Genomic DNA, 27,894 nt, shown 5'->3' with positions numbered 1-27,894 from the left:
GGAAGTAATTTAGGAGAAAACATCAACTGTGCCATCCGATAGTCAACTTTCTCTCACATGTTTCACTATAACATGTTTACTGTAATACTGTGAGAACTTATAATGAGAAGGTCTAACATCACCTTGACAGTTTTCATTTTTTTTTTACATTCTAAAGAAGGACAAAAGATTCAATGATACAATTATACCTGATTGCTTACATATTAGCACTCCTAATGAACTTCTAGAAAAACTTATGGTTTTGATCCCTCTTTCTGTTTATTTGAATTTGAAAGTCTCATTCTTGAGCAAATAGCATAATCAAACATAAAGATATTTAGTAGTAATAACAAATGATAATAGGGATCACTTATAGGTTAGATAAGTAAAATTGAGCCCAAAAGCCTCAATTTATTTTATTGTTAGAATTTCCTCTAATCAGCCATATTTAAGAGCTGATTTTTTATATTGAAAATCAAAATTTCTTTTTATTGTATCTTTCTACTGTCATCACTTAATAAAAGAAAAATTCAGTGACAAACAGCCTATACAATCTATACATGGTCATAAAGAGTAAGGGTATTTTTGAAATCTTCCTTTGTAGCTTTGGCTACAGTATATTTTTTTAAAGCAATTAACCTTTTAGAAAATGAGTTTCTAGACAGATACCTCAGTTATAACACGGGGATAACATTCCATTCTCTGGAGAGCCATGACTGTATCTGTTAATTTCTCAGTATTTGATAACATCAATTTCAGGCCTCTTAAATAAATGAATAATACAAAAACAATTCTGTTTTCACAAAGGTTATCTGGAAATAAATTACAGGATTTAGATTATTTTTTTCTCTTTCTTATGAATATATTTGTTGATAAGCCATTCTTCATCTTTTGTGTATTGAACTGTGGGATATTAACCAAGGGCAAATATATTTTTAAACTTTAACTCAGGAGGTTTTATTGACAATGCTTTTCTTTTGGATAAGCTATTTTGGTATCTAGGATGTAGCATTATCTTTAAAAAGATAAAAAAGAAAAAAGCAAGTTATATGGGTTGTTTTAAAAACCTTGAGAATTATAGGAGAGGAAAATTATATAAATCTAGTTGAATATTTCACAACTTAGATGAAATAATTGAGACCCAGAGAGGTTAAGTAATTCTCCCAAGTTCTCCTATGGTTACCAGGCATGTGTGTAGCAGAAAAAGAACTGAACCAAGAATTCCTTCACATCACTAGTTCAGTATTTTTCTCGCTGTATCTAATAACTATATTCACCCATGCATATATACACACACATTAGACAGCATAATGTATTATAGGACTTCAGTAAGTACTCTAAGGATTAAAAAAAGCAGCAGATTTATGTTCTGATATTTATTTGCTATTTATTATTTATGGTAAAGGCATGCAATAGTAGGAAAATTTCAATCTAGGTGATGAAGAAGTGTTGCCTTATATAAATCAATTTTTTTCTTTTGACTTTGACTTTCCTCATCTGTAAAAAAATGACAAAATCTGAACATAATGTATTTTAAGGTCACTTTCATCTCTCTGGTTTTATGACCTTTAAGAACACAGTACTAGAATTATAACCTTATAGAAATGATCATTATTTAGTGTCCCTTTAGAAAAGATTTCACGTTGCTGAAATTGCCTCCGAGTTTTTTTTTGTCTGACTTAAAAATAGATTAAACAGATATGGGGCACCCATTGTTTGTTCTGCACTTCATTCAACTATTCACCACAACCCACAGAACTCATTGCTACCACTAGAATCCAAAGGGTTTTTTTGCTGATTCCCTTAACCTGAATGAAAGTATCTGTTCATAGGTTGCTCTTTATTCATAGGTTACTCTTGTTATTTTTCTCTTCTAGATTTCTTCTTCTGTGGCATCTATGTACAATATGTAGCATAGATGTACAAATGTTTGGTGTGAAAAACACTGCTGTCATTTCTGAAAGCAGTACTCATTGTTTATATTGTTAGCTCTTAGCTGAGATGAATAGAAGATGGGCCATGAAAGGTGGAAATACATAAGAAAGCAAAGTCAGGAAAAATAAGGGTAGTATGTTTGTAGAAATTCTCAAGTCAAAAGGTGAATAAAGAAGTATGAATCCATATATAATTCTTACATGTATTTGATGTGTCAAGAAGGAAGTGAAGCATCATTCTTTGATATTTAATGGCAAGATTCAGCTAAACCATTCTGAATTAATTGCACTTATTAGAAAAATACCTAAAAATAAGCTGCATAGTGAATATAAAAGCAGAATTATGCTATAAAGTCACAAATGATTCTATTTAAATGACAATGTATTAACTATAATAATTATTTTTTCTTTATGTATTGTAAAACATAAACAGTATCATAATTAACACCAGGTTTTTGAAAAAATGTTCAGTGCTTTTTGAAATATAAAAATTTGAATCAATATATCAAAGTACAGTTCAGAGAAGCAAACTCTTATTGTAATGTGCAGTAATGGTATTCATTAAAGTTAAGCTGTTGTGATGCTGGAAATATGAACACAAAATAAATGGTATTTTAAATACAAAAGACAGTTGTAGTTAAGAGAGAGTTTCCAAGTTTCAGTCTGGTCCACCTTAAGATTACTTCTTTGCATATCTCAATAACTGTGTCGATTATACATTGGTCTTGTAACAGGTAAACATTTTACTTTCAAAAAAATAACAATCTCAACTGGATCTGCCTCATATATCTACCAAAAGAAAATAATTGCCAGTATATGATTATGCTTGTAAAACAATGCAATTGCATTCATTTTTGGTCTATGCTACCAATCTCATTTTCTTATAGTTATATCTAAAATACATACATATTCATTACATGTGTAAAAATGGGATGATAGGAAATTAGCACAGCCAGAAAAAGTGTAAGGAAATATAATTAGGAGGGCATCTCCAACACATTACCATCCATGGTGAATATTTCTGGTGTCATTGATTAAGTCTCATAGTCTAATTCAAAAAAAGATGTAAATAGAATGATTTATGTGGTTGCACTATTTGATACTTTATTCCAGGGCTTAGCTTCATTTATATGTCCCCTGCTTTAATAGGACATTTTTATTCTGATAAACCTACCAATTTTAAAATTCTTACACTGGATTCTGAAACTTTCCAAGCATAGTGTATAGTGTGTGTAGCTCAACAGCTTGTGTTTCCTAGACCAATTTTTGATAAATTCAATTCCAGTTTATTTTCTGAATTGTTTGAGAATAAACTAAGCTTGAGAATTGTTGTCTACAGGGGCTAAGAAACAAAACTAGAAGATCATGTAGGTATAATTATATTAATTCATTAATTCATTCATTTGTTCATCATTCATTGTTTTTATTCCTACTTTCCTTCCCACATCAAAGTCATGATTGTACTTTTGGTCCCGATGTCTATCCTCAATGCTCTGTTTAACTCTGGACCATCTACACGTGTGACTTAGTGAAAGGAGCAAATCATGCTGTTGAACAGGCATCTCTAAACATCTGCACATCAGGAGAGATACTGGATGTCTATTCAGTGACTCAATCACCTGTTTTCCTCCATGGCTGTAAGACACTAGCTTGGTCATTTTCCCAGCAATTTCCTGCACAATCCTGTATTACTTTTTCTTCTTGCTTGTCAAATTCTAAAGACTGGGCCACAAAATTGGGAATTAGAATCTACCTAATGTGTGACCTTTAGTGTCCATCATCAATGTAGTGTTGAAATACAAATAAATTCTATGCTTGTTAGATACAACACCAACATGCATTTTAAAAAAAAAAGCTAGCTCACAGAAACCTTTTCCACTGGAGAATTTTCCATTAAGAGCAAATATATATATATATATTCTCTCTTTCTATATATATTCTCTCTATATATATACATATATTCTAAATATATATACATTCTCTCTCTATATATATACGTATATTCTAAATATATATATATATTTAGAACCTAATTTTGAGATTATTCAGTCAAATTAATTTATTCAAGTACATATTAAATGCCTAGTTTTTCCAAGATTGGGCCAACTACAATGGGAGATAACAAAAAAAATAATAAAACAAAATAAAGAACACAGCATATAACTACAGGAATAAATATGTATTTGAGGAAGGCTATGGATTTTAAAAAATGAAAAAGCATGCTGTTTCCTTCTACCTTTAACTTGGGGTTTAATTGTGGTCATAATAGAAAGTAACAAGATGGCCTAGCTTTTAAAAATACCCTTTCTAGGAAAGAGATATTTTCTTTTTTAAAGAAATTTATTACTTTACCTTTAAACAAAATATTAATGAAGATACAAATTGCATAGTCTAATCTTTTTTCCTGTTATTTGTCGTTTTACTGCTGTATTTGTACGTCTTTCCCTTATCTCATTCAGTATGATACTCTTGAAGTAACAGATCTCTACTACAGTGAATAGATTGAAATTAAGATATTTATAGACCTCTACATCACAATTGTATAGCCTTTGTGCTTCGAGGACTTTTACCTCACTATCTACAATTGTAAGCTGTTATGTGAGTTACCTCATAAAATATATATTTTAGCACTTTGTGCCACTCTGGATTTTTTTTTTATTTGGAAGAGTCTTTAGCAGCATTCTAGGAAAGCTGTGTTTAAAGGAAGTAAAGATTAGTTCTTGTGTTGTCTGTGCTATTTCTTCTACCAATTCTTTTCTCCTAATAATAGCACATCACTTTCTTGTATTCTTCTTCTACTTCTGTATGTATGCTGCATGAATATGGTAACACAATTCACTTTTAATCAGTATTTTATGATACTGACTCAGTAAATGAATAACTATATGTGTTAAAGTAACTCTGAATATGGGGTTTATTTGATTAAAAACCACATTTACCTACACTCTGAAGTTTTAATAAGAGATCATTATGTAGTCATAAAAAGTTTAAGTTCATTTTTAAAAACCAATGATGACCTCAGTATATTTGGAATTTTCAATCTATTATCACTATTATCAATATCCAACTTTTATGTGATCCAGGTTACTTGTTTAATTTGAGAACAAAGAAGAAGCTGACATTTACTTTCACATTTAACACCTATTTTTTGTTGTCCTTGACAAATGTAATGAGGTTTATGGGAATCACACTGTGAATAGTTTTTTTGGGAGTCATGCAATATATTGTTATCTTGTAATTTTCAAAAGAATTATTATAGAGAAGCTCTCTTTTAAAAGGAACACAAGATAAGCCAACATACAATAGGAAATTGCATATTCTGGGAAAAAGGAGTATGAATCAACCAGTACCGTTTGGGTGACTGTAAGCATTCAGCCTTGTGCCAAATACTCTGCACAGTGTCATGCTCTCCAGTGGCTGCCCTGTAGTCTTACATGGTTAATTTGACCTTCATTCTGTTACCTTGTGTTAGGTCCTGATATATGTGTACATCTCTTCTTTTTGCCCTTCCATTATACTTCTCTTTTTAAAGACTTTATATAGCCCATTTTTAGTCTTTGACTCTCCATATTGTACTGCAGTTATTAAAATGTCTACATTTAGTTTGGTATGTAAATCTTAAGATTGCTGTCATTTACCTTGCAGGAAAAAACACAGATATAAACTTCATGGGATTAGATACCTGCCTTTATGTATGCATTCTACTTCATCTCTTATTATCTATGGGATCTTGAACATACCTACTATTTCTGAGCCTCAGTTTCTTCACATGTAAAATGAGGATAAATGCATATTCCATGGTAATAATATGATTATGTTGTTATTATATAATGATTATATGGGATTGTAATTATGCTAGATAGGTTCCTCCACTAATCTAATTACATTTTAATGATAGTGCTGTATGTGATGACTTAGTACCATTGCATGTGTCCCTCACTAAGTTTCTATCCCTTTCCAATATTTCCTTCCCAAATATATTGTAGTACTTGTATTAGTGGTTCCCATGGATACCTCTGAGTCTAACCTTATTACCTGCCTAGTCAGCCACATATTTTTGCCCAAATGGGACTTTCCTTATCAAGATTCTGAAAGCTGTAGATTTAAAAATAGGAAAATGAAATGCTTTTGCTTTTTTTCCCCTCTCTTTTTTGGGGCTGGTTCTGCTAGTCAGCACAGGAAGATGAGAATTATATGTGTAGTACAATTTATTTGGCAAATAGTGGTGATGTTGCAACATGTGTATTTAGGGTTGGGAGGATTTAAAATACCTTGTTACCATTTCTGGGAAGTAGAGAAAGCCTGTGGAGGCCAAATTAAAGCCTTCTGATGATTTGTGTAGGCTTAATACAATCAGTGAAGTAAATAAGGCACTGAGTCATAACTAAATGGAATTCAGTGGTAGAGCAACCTAATGTAGCAGAGTGATATATGTGAAGGTCGAATATAGAAATTAATTCAAGGAAAGCTTTATGCTTTGAGAGATGCATCATCTCTGCTATTTTTATATCTAACATGATTGTTTAAAAGGTTATCTTTCTATGCTTTGCACTTTTCATTGCATTTATACATGAGCAAATATTAACTTTAAAATTTGGTAATTTGCTTCTTTGAATTTCTTGTACTATTCTTCAAAAACACGTGAGAAAATGTTATTTTCTTAAGAATTTACGCCTCATTTCAAAACAGATTTACTTTTTAGTCTTTGATAGACCAAAGTGATATGAAGATTAGATTGGCTAAGTCCATTCCTTAAGCTGTATTTCAAACCTAAATATAAATTAAAATGTCTCTTATATATAAAAATATATATTTCAGGCCAGGTGTGGTGGCTCATGATTGTAATCCCAGCACTTTGGGAAGCCCAGGTGGGCAGATCACAAGGTCGAGAGATTGAGACCATCCTGGCCAACATGGTGAAATCCTGCCTTTACTAAAAATATAAAAATTAGGTGGGTGTAGTGGTGTATGCCTATAGTCCCAGCTACTCAGGAGGCTGAGACAGGAGAATTGCTTGAACTTGAAAGGCAGAGGTTACAGTGAGCCAAGAATGCATCACTGCACTTCAGCCTGGGTGACAGAGTGAGACTCTATCTCAAAAAAAAAAAAAAAAAAAAAATATATATATATATATATATATATATATTCCAAAGTGAAAAATAAATATAGTTTCTCAGAATGTGTTTTAGAGGAGGTTGTAGGTGAGGAAGCAGTTCACAAATCAAAGTCAGAAACAATCTTACTATAGAAAATATTTTTGAATAGTATTACATTGAATCCTGAGAAATATTTTTGTATTTTTGAATCTACACTTGTACAAACAAAGTTCTGAAGTGGTCTCATGTACTCATTCACATTATTAAAACTGAGCTTGGTGTAGAGGACTCAGGTTTGAGAAGGTAACTAGAGGATTAAAAATAAATACATAAAAAAGAAAAGGTCGTATTTTTACAGATCAAAGGATAAGAAGTTATATTAGCCTCATTCTACCTCCTCACAACTCCTGCTTTTATTCTGTTATGTTCACTTGTTCAATAAGCTTTAGTGTTTAGAATTCTGTTACACATTTTAAAGGAGTTTTATCTCTTTATTTTATCTCTTCAATGATTGAGCCTGCTGACCTTTGCATGGGGTTTCTCTGGGGACTTTTTTGTTGATGCTGTTGTTATTGCTTCTTTCTGTTGTTTAGTTTTCTTTTAACGGTCAGGCCCCTCTTCTGTCAGGTTGCTGTGGTTTTCTGGGGTTCCACATCAGACCTTATTCACCTAGGTCCCTCCCATACCTGGAGGTGTCATCAGTGAAGGCAGCAGAACAGCAAAGAAGGCTGCCCACTCCTTCCTCTGGGATCTCCATCCAAGAGGGGAACCAACCTGATGCTTGCAGAAATGTTCCTGTATAAGGTATCTGGCGACTCTCTTGGGGAGTCTCACCCAGTCAGAAGGCATGAAATCCAAGACCACTTAACCATGCACTCAGGCTGCCCTTTGGAGGAAGTGCACTGTGCTGGGAGTACTCCCACACAATTGGACTGCTTGGATTCTTTAGAGCCAACACGGGGAAAGACTAAAGCTACTGATCTGTGGAGACCACAGCCATTCTTCCCCCAAGGGGCAAAATCTCAGGGAGATCAGAGCTCTGTCCCTACGCCCCTGGCTGAAGTTGCTGAAATTCCTGCAGGGAGGCCCCATCTAGTGAGGAGGGATAGGTCAGGGTCCAGCCTAAAGAGGCAGTCTGGACACGATCTGCCACAGATCAAGTGGACCTGATAGATATCAATAGAACTCTCCACCCATAAATAACAGAATATATATTCTTCTTAGCACAGCATGACACTTACCTGAAAATCCATCATGGAATTAGAAGTAACACATTCTTTAGCAAATGCAAAATAGCTGAAATCATAAACAATCTCTCAGACCACAGTGCAATCGTATTCAAACTTAAAATTAAAAAATTCACTCAAAACCATACAACTAAATGGAAATTGAACAACTGCTCCCGAATGACTTTTGGATAAACAATGAAATCAAGACAGAAATCAAGAAGTTCTTTGAAACTAATGAGAATAAACAGACAACATACCAGATTCTCTGGGACACAGCTAAAGCAGTGTCAACAGGGAAGTTTATAGCACTAAAGGCCACATCAAAAAGCTAGAAAGATCTCAAATTGATATCTTAACACCACAACTAAGAGAACAAGAAAACCAAGAGCAAACAAACCTCACAGCTAACATAAAATAAGCAATAGCCAAAACAGATAGGAACTGAAGGAGATAAGAGACATGAAAAACCCTTCAAAAATAAATCCAGGATTTGTGTTTTTGAAAAAATGAATTAAAAATGTAGACCACTAGCTGGAATAATAAAGAAAAAAAAAGAATCAAATAGACACAAATAAAAATGATAAAAAATATATTACCACTGATACTATAGAAATGCACATACCCATCAGAGAATACTATAAATACCTAGATGCCAAAAAACTAGAATCTGGAAGAAATGGATAAATTCCTGGACACATACACCCTCCCAAGACTGAACCAGGAAGAACTTGAATTCCTGACTAGAACAATAATAAGTTCTGAAACTGAGGCAGTCATAAATAGCCTCCCAACTGAAAAAAAAAAAAAAAAAACCTCAGGGCCAGACAGACTTACAGCTGAATTCTATCAGAGGTACAAAGAGGAGCTGATACCATATCTTCTGAAACTATTCCAAACAATAAAAGGAGGGACTTTACCCTAACTAATTTTCTGAAGCCAGCATCATCATGATATCAAAACCCAGCAGAGATAAAACAAAAAAACATAACAAAGCAAAATAAAACTTCAGGCCAATATCCCTGATGAACATTGGTGTAAAACTCTTCAATAAAATACTGGCAAACTGGATTGAGCAAGACATCAGAAAGCTTATCCACAATGAACAAGTCGGTGTCATCCCTAGAATGCAAGGGTAGTTCAACGTATACAAGTCAATAAATGTAATTCATTATATAAACAGAAAGCCAAAAACTATATTATTATCTCAATACATGCTGAAAAGGCATTTGATAAAATTCAACCTCCCTTCATGTTGAAAACTCTCAATAAACTAGATACTGATGGAACATAGTTCAAAATATTAAGAGCCATTTATGAAAAACCCACAGCTGATATCATAGTGATTTGGCAAAATGTGGAAGCATTCAACTTCAATACTCACACAAAACAAAGATGCCCTCTCTCACGACTCATATTCAATGTATTATTGGAAGTTCTGGCCAGGGCAATCAGGCAAGAGAAAAGAAATAAAGTGTAGTTAAATAGGAAGAGAGGAAGTCAAACTATCTCTATTTGCAGATGACGTGATCTTCCATCTAGAAAACCCCATTGTCTTAGTCCCAAAGCTTCTTTAGCTGATTATCAACTTCAACAGTGTCTCAGGATACATAATGAATGTGCAAAAGTCACAAACATTCCTATACACTAGCGATAGAGAAGCAGTCAAATAATTAATGAACTCCAATTCACAATTGCTACAAAATGAATAAATTATCTAGGAATACAGCTAACAAGGTAAGTGAAGGACCTCTTCAAAGAGAACTACAAACCATTGCTCAAGGAAATCACAGGACACAAACAAATGGAAAAACATTCCATGCTCATGGATAGGAATAATCAATGTTATGAAAATGGTCATACTTCTCAAAGCAGTGTATAGATTCAGTGCTATCCCCACTAAACTACCAATGACATTCTTCACAGAATTAGAAAAACTACTTTAAAATTTATATGGAACTAAAAAGCCGAAACAGCCAATGCAATCCTAAGCAAAAAGAAGAATACTACAGGCTACAGTAACCAAAACAGCATGATACAAACACACACACATACACCAACGGAACAGAATTGAGATCTTAGAAATAAGACTGCACACGTCCAACCATCTGATCTTCAACACACCTGACAAAAACAAACAATGGGGAAAAAATTCTCTAATAAATGTGTCCGAGAACTAAAAATAAAATAAAATAAAAATGTTTTAAAATACTATTTATTATGTCTGAAAAAAATGGATATGGGCTGACTTTATGTCAAACCACCATTCTTCAGCTTACCCACAATTCATGCTAGGGCTCCTTATGAGCACAAAATGAGTCACCAGTTGTTATGGTTAGGCTTTATGTCTCTATCCAAATCGAATCTTGAATTGGAATCTTCATAATCTCCATATTCCCCACCTGTAAAGGAAAAGACCAAGTGGAGGTAATTGAATCATGCCAGCAGTTTCCCCTGTGCTGCTCCTGATAGTGAGTGAGTTCTCGCAAGATCTTATGGTTTTATAAGGGGGTCTTTTTCCTTTGCTCAGCATTTCTTCTTCCTGCTATTTTGTGAAGGGAGTGCTTTGCTTTACCTCCAGCTCCTGCTATGGTTATAAGTATCCTGAGGCCTTCCCCAGCCATGCTGAACTGTGAGTTCATTAAATCTCTTTCCTTTATAAATTACCCGTTCTCAGGCAGTTCTTTATAGCAGTATGAGAATAGACTAATACACTGTACTTTTTCCTTTTTTTTAGAAACTGCGTAATGCCTGAATATGGAAGGGGAGGCCAAATGACAAAAACTAGAAATTTCCCAGTTCAGTTTATTATTTTTCAAAAATAAGAATTGTTCACTTATTTGTAAGATGCTTTATGCACTGACTGTACACTAGAGTAGGATTTTATACAGATGGAATTTGTAGTCTGCTAAGGGTGATATATAAAAGGATTTAGAAAAGTTGATTATTTGTAGTGAAAACAAGTGATAAAATAAATTAATGATACTAAAATAACAGGTAGAATGTATATGATTTAATATCAAGTGCTCTTTTTTTGTAAGATGATGAAGATGGAAGACGCAAAATAAAACACTAAGATTTCAGGTTGTGTAGTAGACAGACATGAAAATATAAAGGGAATATTATTCAAAGCTATTTCATATGGTAAAATCATTTGGAGGTATGAGCTTGCTGTGTTGAGGGACTAGATTGTGTTGTGGAGACTCAAATTTTTATTCTGTTGCTTTAAAAATATGTAGTTCCATCATTAAAGTTATTCTTTGCTTGTCAACTATATTATTTGTGAGCTCGTTACCTAAATCAGCTTTGGTTCTTATACTTCCCTTGGACATGGTGTATATTTCAAAGGAAAACCTGATATTCCTGCAGATTTCACTGACATTTTGGCATGGGGACTTCTTTATTGAAGCCTTTTTAGATTTTTAATTCGCCTGCTATAATTCTGATTTTGAAAATAATGGAAACTTTGGGGGTTTTCCTATAAGTATTCTTTCCAGGAAAAATACCAAAAAATTTTTTGAAAATAACTTTACTCAACTTTCCTATTCTTTTATCACAGAGTAATTCACAGAGTGTATTACTGAATCCTAGGAAAGAAACCTCATTTTGTGGCTTTTATATTTATAATTTTCTGTACATTTCTACAAAAGGGCCTCCTATGATAAAGCCAATAATAAGAGACACTAATTTATTTGTGTTACCATGTCCAATGAACTGTTAAAAATATTTCATTTGTTTTCACTGATCTTTATACTGACTTATGAGGTATAAAGTAGTTACTACTCTAGCATTCTTCAGATGAAGAAAATAGGAACAGTTGGGTGAGGTTAAGTTATACCTGGAACCTTTAGAGTAGTGCGTTTTTCAGATGAAGAAAATGAGGAACAGCTGAGTTAGGTTAACTTACTACACCTGGAATCTTTAGACCAGCACCTAGAACACTGGTTTCTGTTTAAGGCTGCTGATTGGGATGCTCGGGCATGTTTCAGTGAGAGGGAGGAAAAAGAAGGTAAGGGATTTATTTTCTGTCTTCTGTGTGTGGTTGCCTTAAGCTGACTGTGTACCTCACACAAAAGTGATGTATTTCTTGATGTAGCCTGGTCTATATCACTCTTGAAATTTATTGTCTTCTCCTCTGTCCTTTGGGCCTAGACCTGGTACCACTTCACTGCTACTAGCTCTGGATTTTTGCACTATTCCTCATTCGTTGGCTGCACTCCACTCAGACTTATGTAATTTAACCCACTGAAAAAGAAGCCCTACCTAAATTATCCTATTTTGAGTTGCCTTTCTTTTCTATTGGAATTTTAATGGACATCATTATTTAACTCAAATTTGTCTAGTCAGAAAGTGTTACATCTTTGATTGTATTATACAGTCAATCTATATATCACATAACAAAACACAGAGTGCCTCATAAAGAGTTCTAGCTTCTGTGCATTACAAGCTGAGATGTTTATGTTCATGTACGTTTTAATGGTGCAGCAAAGGTTGACATGATGTTGGAGATATTGAGTGGCAGCATCCCTTCAAAAAGGCACTCAGTCTGAGCAGAAACAGGGCTTATCTCCAAATTGCCAATACACAGAATAGTTGAATAGCTGAACTTACCCAGTTATGCCTGAGGTTGCAATTTTTTGAATTTTTGCAATCGGACTTTGGTGATGACCTTGAGCAGTGAGCAGTAGGATATAAATAACTCCCACATGCTTAGCGTTCCAATAATGGAACATTAGGCATACATGGGTCAAGAAAACATCACTATTTTTACTTTTAAATAACATAATGAATGGAATAAACTTTATGAACATTAATGCTGCAGTTTATATTTAAAATGTCTTCTTTTAAGCCTCTACTTTAAGTTGATGAATCAGTTATTCAAAAACTTCTGAATATATTACTTTAAGATAAAAAATTTTCCATATATTTCCTTTATTTCAATATTTGTAGAAGTGTTATATTGTGTACACTACACTCATTATTAAGTCACTGGGGTTGGGGAAGAGCCACAAGTTACTGGAGAACAATTTTCATAGCCAAGATTTTCTGTTACTTGGTAACTTTCTGTCATCTATTGCCTAGAATAATAGAAAGTAACAAGTTACAAAAGTACTATTTGCATTTTATATCATTTTATTTTCCAGATGCATTCCTTAAATAGGTGCTAATGAACAGCAAATGGCCAAACACTAGACAGTAACACAGACAGAAGAGTAGGAAAGGTCTTAGAAGGTATGATCAGTATAATAAGTTTCTCGATTCCATTTCTAATTCAACGTTGTTCAGCATTTCAGCACAAGACATTGAGGTAGAATTAGTGAAGAATGTAGAGGTAACCTAGAAGCACTCTGCCTCTTCAAAAAGCTTTAAACTATAAATGAAGATGAAAAATGTGTGCACAAACAATAGGATAACAAGGCAGTATGTGTAAGTTCCATGGAAGGAGAAACAAAATACAAAGTTCAGTAGAAAATGAGGTGACTTACAGCTAAGGCTGGTGAGTTGAGGGAGAAAGGGAAAAAATATACATAAAGGAATGGTAGTAAGCCAGGCTTTCTTCTCTGAATGGAGAAAAAAATATAAACAAAAGAATCAGATGTATTCAAAAATAAATCTTTGAGACTGATAGAAAAATGGGAGGTGGGGCTGGAGGAAACTGTAAATGTAAACATGTTGCAAGGACAGAGACAGTAACTTTTCCCTCTGGATCTGTGTCCTATTCCCAACTCCAAGGTCAATTCCTTTCCAAACTAGTGGTGCAGTAGTGAATTTAGCATGGAAATAATCATGATTCAGCAACTAAAATTGAAGACCAATAAAGACATTAATAAAGAGATCAACCTTCATATACCAAAGTCTTATTTTTTCTTTTTAAAATGCAGCCCAAGTAATGAAAATGATTTGAGTTCAAAGATGCCGCTTCAAAGGCACAATGCCTCCAGTATGTTTTAAGAGAAAGTGATATTTTAAAATAATTATTCTACATCTTCAGTGGAGTAATTGCTTTTCACATTAAAGAAAGAGATAAGTGCCCAAGTTTTATAATATAAAGTGCTATGCATATGTATTAACTAATTCTCTCAAAGGATTTTTACTACACATTTGGCATTGTGTGCTATAACTCAGAGTGTCACGGTGCTGTGCTCTTACGTGAAAACATGGATTGTTTCCCGACTGAGTTAGACAGAAGTAGGAAAAGAATAATGATATCATATATTGTGTTTCCTTTATATGCATAGTTTATGGTTACTATTTTTTTTTAATTGAGATAGTTAATGTTTTAATATAAAAGTATTTTTATTGGTCTGATCATTACAAATGGCCATTGAGGCTTGTTTACTCTGAAAAAAACAGGGTCTGAATCTGTAAAAATTGGCCACATTGTTAGTCATTGATTTATTTGTTCACCCAACTATATATTGAGAGCTTATATTTTGCAAAATACTCTACTAAATACTAAGATGCATCAATGTGGTTTCTGGCTTCAAAAATTTGTTGTTTAGCAAATATAATACATAAGTAACATTAATATAGATGTAAACAGTCATGATATAAAGTACAGTAAGTTTAAAGTCTTCATTAGCAGTAAAGTGTTTCAGGATTTCGAGAAGTACTTATGTTGGTACGCTTACTTCCCTTCCTCACACACAGCTTGAAATGTCTTTTTTTCCTCACATTCTTAGTGTATCCCCAATATTTGGTACCAAATATAACAGTATGCTGAAAGTTATTTAACATTATTTCAGTCTTGTTGAGAACCTTACTATGTGTTTAAGCTTTCATTCAATTAATTCAACAAGTATTTATCGAGGAATTCATGGTACCAATGTAAAACACAGTATCTCTTCCCTGGTTAATATTATTCTTTGAAATAAAAACCACAATATCTTGCTCTCTGGGAATGCATATTCTAGTTGAAGAAACAAAAAATAATAAAGACAATTCCAGATTGAATAGTTAGTATGAAAATAAATGAAGCATCATACTAGGAATAAAGATTATGATGACTAGGTGACATTTAAAATAAAGTGGTCAGAAAAATAGCTTTTTGAGAAGATGACTTTTGAGGAGAGACCTGAATGATGAAAGGGTAAAAGTGATGTGGATCTCCAGTGGAAAGCAGAATGTACAGCAGTTCATGGTAATGATATAGGTCACTGTAAATTTTCTTTCTTTTTGTGACTACATTAATACATGATTTCCATTTATTATGTAACTATCATATCTTTGAGACTACCTTCTTCAATTATCTGCAGTCACTTGTATTTTCACACCCTGTGTTGTTATAAAAATTCATTTTGTATAGTGAAATTGTACATACTATAGATGCAGTTTATCTGCATATCTGATTTTATTTAGAAAGTGATGTTAATCTTGAAAAAGAGCCAATGCACCTGTTAATTAGGCTTAATCTCTACCATTGAAATGTATGTAAATTATCACTGTTACCTTTAACCATAATTTTAACAAACTGTTTTCACCCACAATGTTAAACTATTCAAAAGGGTCCCTTCCCCTCTTCTACAGTAGCAGAGTTTTAAATGGTTTTATGGTCCCCCCAAATAAGATTGCATTTTATACCTTTCCTTGATCCTATACAGAAGGCTTATAGAATGTGAATGGAGGGTGGACAACTTCCAAGTTATTCCAACTTAAACACAAGCTCTTTGCCTTAAACTGATACCCTCTTTCAACGACCTGGAATATTTACATTGCTGGGACCCAGCTTTTACCATGCAGATGGGGCCAATGCATTAGGGGATGACCAAGCAACAGGATAGGAGGAACATGATTCTCCTGTAAAGAATTCCCCTGGCTAGACTGCTATGAGCGAAAGGCACCTCTATCTTGTTTAAGACCCACTTTATGTGCATATTATTGTTCCAGTATTAATCACAAGTATGACAATCATACCTATCTCTCTAAACATTTCACTACATAAAACAAGTATCATTTTGCCCACCCCAGTGATGTTCAATTCTGAGAACCCAGATGCTCCACTTGTTCTTTTTGTTTTCTTTTTTCCTTTCCCTTCCCCCTCCTCTTCTTGTTCCACTTCTTCCTTCTTCACTGCTATACTGAGACATTATTTATATAACATGAAGCTTATCTTATTACAATGTGAAATTCAACTATTAACAGTAAACTTACAGAGTTATGTGTCCATCACCAACATCCAGCTCTAGAACTTTTCCATCACCCAACAAGCTCTCTCAAGCCCAAACAATTGACAGTTCCATACTACCTTCAGCCAACAACACATTATTTCTATAGATTAGCTTCTGGGTATTTCATTCGATGGAATTAGATAACCAAATCTTTGTGTCTGGCATCTTAGAGTGAGTTTTGATGTTTACCCATGTTGTAGCATATGTCAAGATTTTTTTTCTTTTAATGATGAATAGTGTTCCATTATAGGGATATGTCATTTTGTTTTTCCATTCCATAATTGAAGAAACTTCGATTACTTCCAGTTTCTGACTTATAGGAAAAGTGCTGCTATGGATATTTATTTAAAAGTCTGTGTGTGTGTGTGTGTGGGGTGTGTGTGTGTGTGTGTGTATCTTTTGTGTTTTAGTCTGCTTAGGCTGCCAGAATATACTACGGACTGGTTGTCTTAAAAAATAGAAATTTATTTTCTCACAGTTGAGAAGTCCAAGATCAGGGTGCCCACTGGCTGGAAGTCTGGGAGGGCTCCCCACCTAGGTTTCAGATGATCACCCTCTTTATGTGTACTCATATGATCTCTTCTTTGTGTGTTCAGAAAAAGAGACTGTGCTCAAGCCCTCTGATTTCTCTTGTTAGAAAGACACTAATCCTATTGGATCAGGTCTCCATCTTTTTGCCTTCATTTAACTTTACTTACCTCCTTAGAGGCCTCATATTAAAATAAAGTCATACTGGGAGTTGGTGTTCAACATATGAACTTTTGAGGGGACAGAAGCATTCAATTATAGCATTTGCTAGGGTAGATATTTAGGTAGGAATTGCTCAGTTTTATGGTGAATTAATGTTTACCTTCTTAGGTAACTGTACAGCTGCTTTCCAAAGCTTGTGTACCATTTCACATTACCACCAATTTCTTCACATCCTTGCCAATTTTTAAAAATATATGAAGTGGCATCTGATTATAGTTTTACTTTGTAATTCTCTTAATGATGAATGATGTTGAGTATCTTTTTACTGACATCTGTATATTTTCTTTGATGAAGTGTTTGTCAAAACATGCACACATATTTGAGGTTTTTTGACAATCTTATTTTGAATTTTTCCTTTATAATGTTGATAAGATTTTTTTAAATCAGATATGTGTTTGCAAATATTTTCTCCTAGTCCATGATTTTCCCCTACTTTCTTAAAGGATTATTTTAAAATCCAAATTAAAAATTTTGTTGAATTTTTTAAAAAACGTGTTTAGCAAGAACTCAATAGACCAAGGTCATTAAGATTTTTTCTTGTTCTACAAAATTTTTATATTTAACTCTCATATGTAAGACTATCCATTCTTTTATGTTTGTGTTTGAGTGTGGTGTGAGGCTCTGTTTTGGCATGGGGAAATCCAATTGACCTTGAACTATTACTTTGAAAGGTAATTCTTTCCCTGTTGAATTATTTTGGCACTTTTGTTGATAGTATATTGACCATGAATATATGAGTCTATTTCAGAATATTCATATTCCATTGATCTAAATTCCTGTCTTTATGATAGTATCATATTGCAGCTTTATGGCAAGTTTTAAGATATTTAAGTGTAAGTTTTCCAACATTTTCTTCTTTCTACCAACTTATTTTTGACTATTGAGTTCTCCTTGTTTTCATATAAATATTAAGGTCAGCTTGCCAATTGCTGCAACATAGCATGCTGGAAAATTGGTAGCAATTCTACTGAATCTGTAAATCAATTTGGAGATGATTACCATCTTAAAAATATTGAATATTTTGATGTATGAATTTAGAATACATATCCACTTATTTATGTCTGCTTTAATTTCTATGTACAAAGATTTTTTTTTAATTGTACAAGTCTTGCTCTCCTTTCAGGTTCCCTTAGGATTTTATTTATTTTGATGATATTGTGAAGGAAATAATTTCCTGTGGTTGGATTGATTGTTTTTTGCTAATATATAAAATAAACTGCATTTTTCATATTATCATCTGGCAACTTACGGCCTTGAAGAACTCAATTGTTTGTTGCAAAAGTTTTTTTTGTGGATCTTTCAGGATTTTCTGCAACCTATGCAAATAAAGCATCAACCTATGCAAATAAAGATATTTATAGTTTTTTCTTTTAAATCTGGATGCCCTTTCTTTCCTTTTTTCTTTTTTGATCTCATTCGCTAAAATCTCCAGAACAATGTTGAATAGAATTTTGAAAGCAAAAAACGTTTCCTGTTTCTAATATTAGGTGGAAAGCATTTAGCCATTCAGCTTTAAATATGTTAGCTGTATATTTTTCAAAGATGTTATTTGTCATGTCGAAGAAATTCCCTAATACTCATAGTTTGTTGAGGGTTTTTAATTATTATTGATGCTGAATTTTGTGAAATACATTATATGTTCATTGAGGTGATCATGTGGTTTTTATTTTTTATTCTGTTGCGATGGCATATTGCATTAATTGATTTTCAGATGTGCATTCAAACTTGCATTCCTGGAATCAAAGTTATGGAGTCAAATCTTTTCTTTTTCATATTACTGAATTTAGTTTGCCAGTATTTTGTCAAGAATTCGTAAATCTGTATTCATGAGGTGTATTGATCTATGATATTCTGTTCTTGTGATGTTTTAGTCTTTCTTGGCATTTTAATAACTTCAAAATAATTTGGGAAGTCTGATCTTCCCTTTTATTTTCTAGAAGGCTTTGTGAAGGATTGGTAATATTCCTTCTTTAAATGTATGATAGAAGTTAGCAGTATGTCCTTAAGATTTTTTGCAATAAGATTTTGAATTATTCCATTTGCTTGCTTTTATCTATTTAGATTTTTCTTCTTACTGAGACAGTTTGATAATTTGTGTCTTTTTAGGATTTTGTCTATTTTCTCTACTCTGCTAACATAAAGTTGTGATTACTTTTTTACTTTTTTGTAATCCTGTTGTTTGGTTGGTAGAGAGGTTCTCTTTAATTCCACATTTTGGCAATCTGTACCTTCTTTCAATTTTTGTAAGTTTAGCAAGTGAATTAACTTTTGATTGTAGTGATTTTTCTCTTTGTGTTTCTTTTTAATTTCACTGATTTTTTATTATTTCATTCTACTTAATTTGTGTTTTTGTTTTTTAAACTTTTTTTACATGTCACATGATAATTGTACATATTTATGCAATACATAGTGATGTCAAGATACATATAATAATATATATACATAGTGATCATATCAGGATGGTTAGCATATGCATTACTTCAAACATTTATTTTTGTGTGTGTGTTGGGAGCATTCCACAGCCTCCTTCTACCTATTTGAAACTATATATTATTGTTAACTATAGTCATCCTACAATGCTATGGAACACTGGAACCTATTCCTTTTATTTTGCTGTAATTACATATGCTTTAACAAATTTCTCTCTCTCCTCCCTTCTCTCTACCCTTCTCAGTTGGCACTCTCCTCAGTTCTATGAGATCAGCTTTCTAGTTTTTAAATTCTAAATATAAATATGGTCTGTTTGTTTTTCTTTTTCTGTCTTCTTAAGTTACCAGCTTAGGTTATTGATTTAGAATATTTTGCCTTTTTTTTGCTAAAGGCATTTGTAGCTATAATATTACTGTTAACACTGATTTACCTGATTGCTATAAATGTAAACATGTTTTATTTTTCTGTTTTTATTCAGTTCAGTGGGGCTTTTTTTCCAATTTTTTCTTGTAATTTATTCTTTCACAAGTGGGTCATATATCAGTGTGTTAATATCTGAATATTTGTGGACTTCTCAAATTTCTGTATCTTTATTTCTGATTTTTTCCCTTTGTGACCAGACAAAATACTATATGATTTCAACCATTCTTGATTCATTGACACTGGTTCTGTTGTCTAGTATATTCTGTTCTGGAGTATATTCATGTGTGCTTGATAGAATGTGAAGCTGCTGTTATTGAGTAGAATGTACTATAGTTGACAGGTCAAATCTGTTGACAGAATTGTTCTCGTCTTGTCTCTCCTTGCTGATTTCTTGTCTATTTTTTATATTAATAACTGAGATTGGGATTAAAATCAATAGTATTTTATTATTGAATTACCTATTCTTTCTTTGATTCTATCATCCAGATTCCCCCCCATATTTAGGTCTCAGTTTCAGGTATTAAATTATTATATTTTACTGATAAATTGACTCTTTTATACAGCATACTGTGTCTTTCTCTTGTTTTTGCTTTTAGTAACCTCATTTATTTTAACATTTGTTCTGTCTGAAATTAATTGTCTTAGTCTGCTCAGACTTCCACAACCAAATACCATAAACTGAGTAGCTTAAACAATAGGAATATATTCCTTACAGTTCTGGAGACTAAAAGTCCAAAGACAAGGTGCCAGCAGTGCCAGTGTCTGGTAAGGGCTCTCACCTTACTTTGCAAATACCTGCCTTCTCACTGTATTCTAACATGGTCTTCCTTTGATACATACTGAGGTAGGGTGGGACAGAGAGAAAGAGAAACCATGGAAGTCCAAATGAGCAAGCTCTCTTTGATGCCTTTTCTTCTAAGGACACTAATGCCATCATGAAGGCTGTGCCTCTTGACTTCATCTAAATCCAATTACCTCTGAAAGACCCCATCTTCAAAAACTCATCACATTGAAGGTTAGGCCATCAACACATAAATTTGAGAGGAAACAACAATTCAGTTTATAATATCAGTGTAGCTACACTAATTCTTTTATGGTTACCATTACATGCAGTTCATCATTATACCATCCACCTATTTGTGTTTAAAGTGTTTCTCTTACAGACAGCATGTGATTAAATCTTTTTTCTTAATCCAGTCTCAAAATGTATACCTTTTACTATGGGTGTTTATACCATTTATATCTAATGTAATATTACATAGATTGGGTTTTTTGCCTGAATTGTGCTTTTCATTTCTATACCTCATCATATTATTCTCGCTTTCTTTTTACTGTAATCTTTTTTTAAATATATAAATTGAAATGTACCATTTTAATTCTGTATTTATCTTTGTACTATGTATTTATGAATTATTTTCTATTTGTGCTAGAAGTTACAATATGTGCCTTAATTTGTCACAATCTACTTCAGATTAATACTAACATGATTTGAGTAAAATACAGAATATTGCTCTAATAACTCCATTTCTTCTACCCACTTTTGTGCTGTTATTGTCTTTATATGTTGGATGTTCAACAACCCACTTTTGTAACTGTGATTTATGCACTTTTAAATCAGTTAAAAAAAAAGAGAAAATAAACTATGTACAATGTCTTTATATTTGCTTACATGATTATCTTTTCCATTTCCTTTATTTATTTGAGTGGATTCAAGTTAGTTTCAGACTGAAGGCTGCTTTAGTATTTATTGGAAGAAAAATATGCTAGCAACAGATTCTCTCAGTATTTTAAAATGTGATAATATTGTGATTTCACCTTCAATTTAGAAGGATAGTTTTATTGGATGTAGGATTCTTGGTTGACAGATTTTTTGTTTGTTTGTTTATTTAAGTAATGTCTTTCCAGTGCCTTCTGACCTCCTTTGTTTCTTATAAAACATCAACTGTTAATTTATTGTGATTTCTTTATAAGCGATAGGTTATATTTCTCTTGTTTCCTTAGATTTTTTTTTCCTCTGGCCTTGTCTGTCAATAGTCTGAGTATGGTGTGTCTAGGAATGGATACATTCGAATTTATGCTAAATATATTCATGGAACTTACTGGATATGAATTCTTGTTTCTTGAAATTTGGAAAAATTTTTATCCATAATTTCTACAGATTTTTCCCTTTTTAAGAGACTTTTATTACATGTATGTTGGTATGCTTGACACACTTTTAATTTTTATCCGATTGAACAATGTTCATTAATTTCTCTTCCAGTTTGCTGACTCTTTTTCATGCTATTTCAAACTGCTTTTTAAAAATATTTTGTTAAATTAAAAGTTCATTAGAGGAAACTCAAGGTTTTAATGAACTTTTAATTTAAACTATTATAATTTTGAACTCCAGAATTCCTAATTGGCTCTTTTTTATATAAGGCATATCTCATTATTAAATATTGATTTGTGAGCCATTTTATTCATCTTGCCCTTTAATTATTTAAATGCAGATAACAGTTATATAAATATGTTTAAAATAGCAGTTTTGAAGACACTGTATGCTAAGTCTAACATCTGTTTTGATTGTGTTTTTTTTCTCAAAGAACCAGTGGTTATATTTAGCACAATGTCCCTGTATTTATTGACAACAGGGACATTGAATTTCTTCCTTGTATTTATTGAAATCTGGAAGTTTTAAATAAGATAGCATATTAGGTTTGGAATCCCTGGATTAGTGTTACTATTTTGTGTTTGTTTTTTTTTTTTGTTTGTTTGTTTGCTGTTTTTCTAGAGAATCTTTCTCTGCTAAATCTTTTTGTGCATTTCGTATTTTATTTTTAAGATGCTTTAAATTGGCACATAATAATTGTATATATTTTGGGGGTACATAGTGGTGTTGTGTGATACATACAATGTATAGTGGTCAGATCAGGGTTGTTACATATCCATCATTTAAAACCTTTATTATTTATTTGTGTTGGGAACATTCAATATCCTCTCTTAGTATTTGAAACTATATAGTACATTATTGTTAAATATAATTTTCCTACATTGCTATAGTACATAGAATTTTTTCCTCCTATCTGACTGGAATTTTGTATCTGTGTACCCTTTCAACCCTCTAGTAGCCTCAGTTCTTCTTCTGTTTTTTAATTTTACTTTAAGTTCTGGGTTTGTTACATAGATATACATGTGCTCTGGTGGTTTGCTGTACCTATCAACCTGTCATTTAGTTTTTAAGCCTTACATGTGTTAGATATTTGTCCCAATTTTCTCCTTCCCCTGTCCCTCACCCCAACAGGCCCTGGTGTGTGATCTACTTTTTACTTATATTATATATACAGATACATATTTAGCTTTCATATATGAGTAAGAACATGCAGTGTTTAACTTCTGTTCTTGGCTTATTTCATTGAACATAATGTCCTCTAGTTTCATCCATATTTCTATAAATGACAGAATATCATTCTTTGTTATGTCTTCATGGTAATTTATTGTGTACATACCACATTGTTTTATCCATTAATCTGTTGTTAGATACCTTGGTTAGTTTTATTTCCTCCCTTTTCTCCACATCCTGGCCAGCATTTGTTATTTTTTGTTATTTTAATAATAGACATCATAACTACAGTGTGATGATGACATCATTATGGTTTTCATTTTCATTTCCCTGATGATTCGTGATAGTGATCATTTTTTGTATACCTGCTAGACATTTCTGTCTTCTTTGAAGAAATATCTGTTGAGGTCATTGGCCCTTTTCTTAATTAGATGATTTTGTGGTGGTGGTATTGAGAAATTTGAGTTCCTTTAATATTCTAGATATTAATTCCCTGTTAGATGAGTAGTGTGGAAATATTTTCTTCCATTCTGTAGGTTGTCTTTTTATGCTGTTGATTATTTCCTTTGCAGTGTAAAAGCTTTTAAGTTTCATATAATCTCACTTGTTTATTTTTGCTTTGTTGCTTGTGCTTTTCTCAAATCAATGTCCTAAAACATTTCTCTTATATTTTCTTCTAAAAATTATATATTTATTAGTCTTACATTTATATCTTTGATCTATTTTATTTCTGCATAGCATGAAAGGTGGAGGATATAATTTTATTTTTTTTCATATAGTTTTCCTAGCACCATTTATTGAAGAGATTCTCTTTTCCTTAATGTATGTTCTTGATGCCTTTGTAAAAAAATCAGTTGACTATAAATATGTGGATCAATTTCTGGGTTCTTTTCTGTTTTATTGGTCTGTTTCTGGTTTTTTTTTTTTTAACAGTACCATGCTGGTTTGGTTACTACAGTTTTATAGCATATTTTGAAGTTTGATAGGTGACACCTTTGGCTTTGTTCATTTTGCTTAGTATTGCTTTGGCTATTAGATCCTTTAGTGGTTTCATACACATTTTAGGTTTTTTTTTTTCTGATTCGTAAAGAGTGTCATTGATATTTTGATAGGAGTTGCATTGAACCTATAGGTGGCTTTGGAAAATATGGTCACTTTAAAAATATTCTTCCTGTCCATAAGTATGGGGTGATTTTCCATTTGTTTCTGTCATCTTCAATTTCTTTCATCAGTGTTTTGTTGTTTTGTTTGTAGAGATCATTCCTCTCCTTGGCTAAAGACTATACACTTCAATGAATAAATACTTACTATTCTGAGCTCATGTATTACTTTGCATCTGCAGTGAATGGGATTATGGTTTTTGTTTATTTTTTAGCTAACTTTTTGTCTGTGCACAGAAACACTCCAAATTTTGAATGTTGATTTTGTATCCTGTAACTTTATGAATTTGTTTAGTAGTACAAAGAGATTTTGTGGAGTCCTTACATTATGCTAGATCCTGTCTTCTGAGAATGGTGACAGTATGACTTCCCCCTTTCCAATTTGGATGCCCTTTATTGCTTTCTCTCTGATATCTCTGTTTCGTTTTTGTTTTAACTTTTTTTTTTTTTTTAAGCCTGCATATCTAGGAGTTGCTTCTTAGTCACTATAGCTTAATGGTCAGCCAAGGATTATTCAGAGCTTGTGTTTACATAGTTTGAGCCAGCAAATTTCACACTTTTTGCTGATGGATCTGTGAGTCAGTGTAAAAATTTATTTAAAGTTCAGGCACACTATTAGTATGCCTTGGCTTTGCGTTTTGATAATCATGTTTCTTCTGTGACAGTGCAAAGTCTTATTTTGAGGCAGTAATATGTAGGCAGCTAGAGCCCTCTCCAGTCTTTCCTGAGCACATGCATAACTTTGCTAATATGTGCAGCTTCCCAGACCAGGGGTGCTTGTAGACTTTATCAAAGACCATCGTGGCAGTCTCCTTCCACAGAGCTTGTAAAATTTCTGCCTAGTATTCTAACCTGTTGCTTGACCAAGCTTGTATTGCAACCTCAAGTTAGTTGAGATGTTGGCCTTCCTTGATTTTTTTAAAATACCAAAATTGTTACAATGCCCTGAGTATTTTTTTTCTCCACATATCACTGCAAATCAAATCAGCTCTCCTCCCAACCCCAGCAGGGAAGCTGTTGGTTTTCATGGCTTTCAGGGTCATGCTAAAATGACACAGACACAGTCTTTTTATATGATGTTCAGTATCTGCTATTGAATAAGTGATTTCTAATTTGTTGTATGCCTTTGGTTTTTTTTCTGAGTCCTTAAATGGTTTCACACATTAGTTCTATTTAGCTTTATCATTGCCTTTAAAGGAGATTTTCTGAGCTCCTTATCTGCCCATTTGTGAAGTTCCACATCTTTTTTTTCTCCCTATAAAAGGGAAAAAAAATTTAGACCATGTGATTAAGTTTTTATGAAAGAAGTATTGTTTTAGGTGTATGACAAATTACAGGCAATATATGAAATTTATTTTTCAGAGTAATGCTGATGAAGAGTATCAGAAATGTGGATTATGGGTAGATAACAGCCAATAGTTTAGTTAGTCTGGAATACTATCTATTTTGAGGACCAGATAAAATTGGCTTAGGAGATTGAAATGAGCTAGTAATAGATTCGAATGTGAAACTAAGGTTTCTGAATTTAATGTCTTAGGTATTAGCAAAGAGTGGAAGGGTTTGAGTGATGGAATGACATGATTTATAGATGTGCTTCAGGGAAAAGAAAATAGCTGCCCAATGTAAGTGATGGATTAAGGGTCAAAAAACTGAAATCAAACCAGTCAGCAGTCTTGAAATAGTCCAGATGGAAGATAATAAAGTCTCAGGATAGTTGTTATAAGAAGGGAAAAAAGTAAGCTACTATGAAACTGTTACAGGAGGTCTTGGGCAGTATTGAATAACTTACTATATTTCTGCGACTAATAAAAGAGACTCAAAGAATACTTCTAGAATTTGGCCTTTGGTAACTGGACAGATATACAATTACCACAAATAAAGAACATATAATGAAAGACAGATATAGGAAAATAATTGTAGTTCATATTTGTTGAATTGATACTATAATCAGGCATAGTTATGATTTTTATATAAATTATTAGTAATTCCTTACATAATACTTTGCATATAATAGGAAACTAAGTGAGCCAGATTAGTCAACTGTACCAAAAGAAAGTAGCTAATAAATTTGTTAGAATTTTAACCCAGGTATTCTCAGATCAGAGCTGAGATTTCTTTTTCTGACTTTTGTTTTAAGTTGAGGGGTACATGTGCAGGATGTGCAGCCTTGTTACATAGGTAAACATGTATCATGGTAGTTTACTGCACAGATCATTCAGTCACCCTGGTATTAAGACTAATGTCCATTAGCTATTTTTTCTGATGTCAGATTGGAGCTGAGATTTTAACTTGTCTGAATATAGGTCTCAGGACACATTTAGAAAAGGAAAGATGGAGTGATGGTTTAAGATTAGATTGCTGAGGGTGAAAGTTAAAACAGTGATATTGGGCAGGATTGCCAAAGATAAATATATGAGAAGAGAGAAACCCATTGGCCACTATTTACTTTTTCTGGGAAAAGGAAAACAAAAACCAGTTTAAAATTAAAAGATTAACCAGTGCAAAACATTATTTCTAAGGAAAAATGATTATTTTGGTGGCTATTTTAACTGTGATGGAATGTTGTTTGGATTGAGTGTATAGAGCCTTTAGAGGAATAATGGTACATACGTATAGTCCCAGCTGTTAAGGAAGCTAAGGTGGGAGGATAGTATGACCCCAAGAGTTCAAGGCTGCAGTGAACTGTGTCATGTCACCGCACTCCATGCTGGGCACAAAGCAAGACATCATCTCTTTAAAACAAAAATTATAAACTCCAAAGATAAGTAACCAACTCATTAAATTATGGAGATAATTTTCATTATGGTGGTAGTGGTTTTAAAAGAAGAGCCGTACAAGCAGTAAGGAGTGTATGGATGGAAAGGAATGAATACTGTAAGTAGAATTTTTATTCAAAGTTTGATAATGATGAAGGCAAATGTACAAGAATAGCTAGAGTTTGGTGAAATAGGAAAGAAATTTTCTGAAGAAGGAAAAATATCAGAGGGAGATTATGATGACTGGTTGAGAAAGGGGTTTAAGAGGAGAAATTTGTTAAATATTGAACTATTGAGCTAGTACAATCACGTTTGTTAAAAGGAAAAGGAAAATTCATGTGGAGTGATTATAATAATCTCAGTGATAATTGAGGTAATGTGGAATTGAGGAAGTACAGTGGAGAGTGAAAAAGATTTGGAAATGTTGCTGGGGAGAGTCAATTAGAGATTACTGAAAATATTTGAGTCACAGTAAGAATCAACCTGAGATTTCACAGTAAGAATCTGAAAGAGATTCTATAATACCCATTTCATTATATTCCAACACTTAAAAGGTCACAATTTTAGGTATGAATGTTGGTTTATTGTTTTCATGGTTAGGCATTATTTTCTGAATTTTCTTATAATTTAAGAACTCTTGAGTGAATGAGACT

General features: G+C 32.8%; 1 protein-coding gene and 1 long non-coding RNA gene across 6 annotated transcripts in view; both read left to right on the top strand.

Moving 5' to 3' along the window:
- Nucleotides 1-27,894, top strand: part of GRID2 (glutamate ionotropic receptor delta type subunit 2) — a 1,554,413-nt gene that overhangs the window by 302,231 nt on the left and 1,224,288 nt on the right. The gene's annotated exons all lie outside the window — the stretch shown is intronic.
- Nucleotides 8,113-27,894, top strand: part of LOC144581787 (uncharacterized) — a 38,267-nt gene continuing 18,485 nt past the window's right edge. Inside the window, exons 1-2 of the long non-coding RNA XR_013533019.1 lie at nucleotides 8,113-10,867; nucleotides 13,380-27,894. The exon at nucleotides 13,380-27,894 is cut by the window's right edge and continues 18,485 nt beyond it. This is a non-coding gene — a long non-coding RNA (uncharacterized LOC144581787). The remainder of the gene's footprint in view (nucleotides 10,868-13,379) is intronic.

Source organism: Callithrix jacchus, chromosome 3, assembly GCF_049354715.1.
Source record: "Callithrix jacchus isolate 240 chromosome 3, calJac240_pri, whole genome shotgun sequence".
Taxonomy (NCBI): domain Eukaryota; kingdom Metazoa; phylum Chordata; class Mammalia; order Primates; family Cebidae; genus Callithrix; species Callithrix jacchus.
This window is presented reverse-complemented; position numbering and strand designations above follow the sequence as displayed.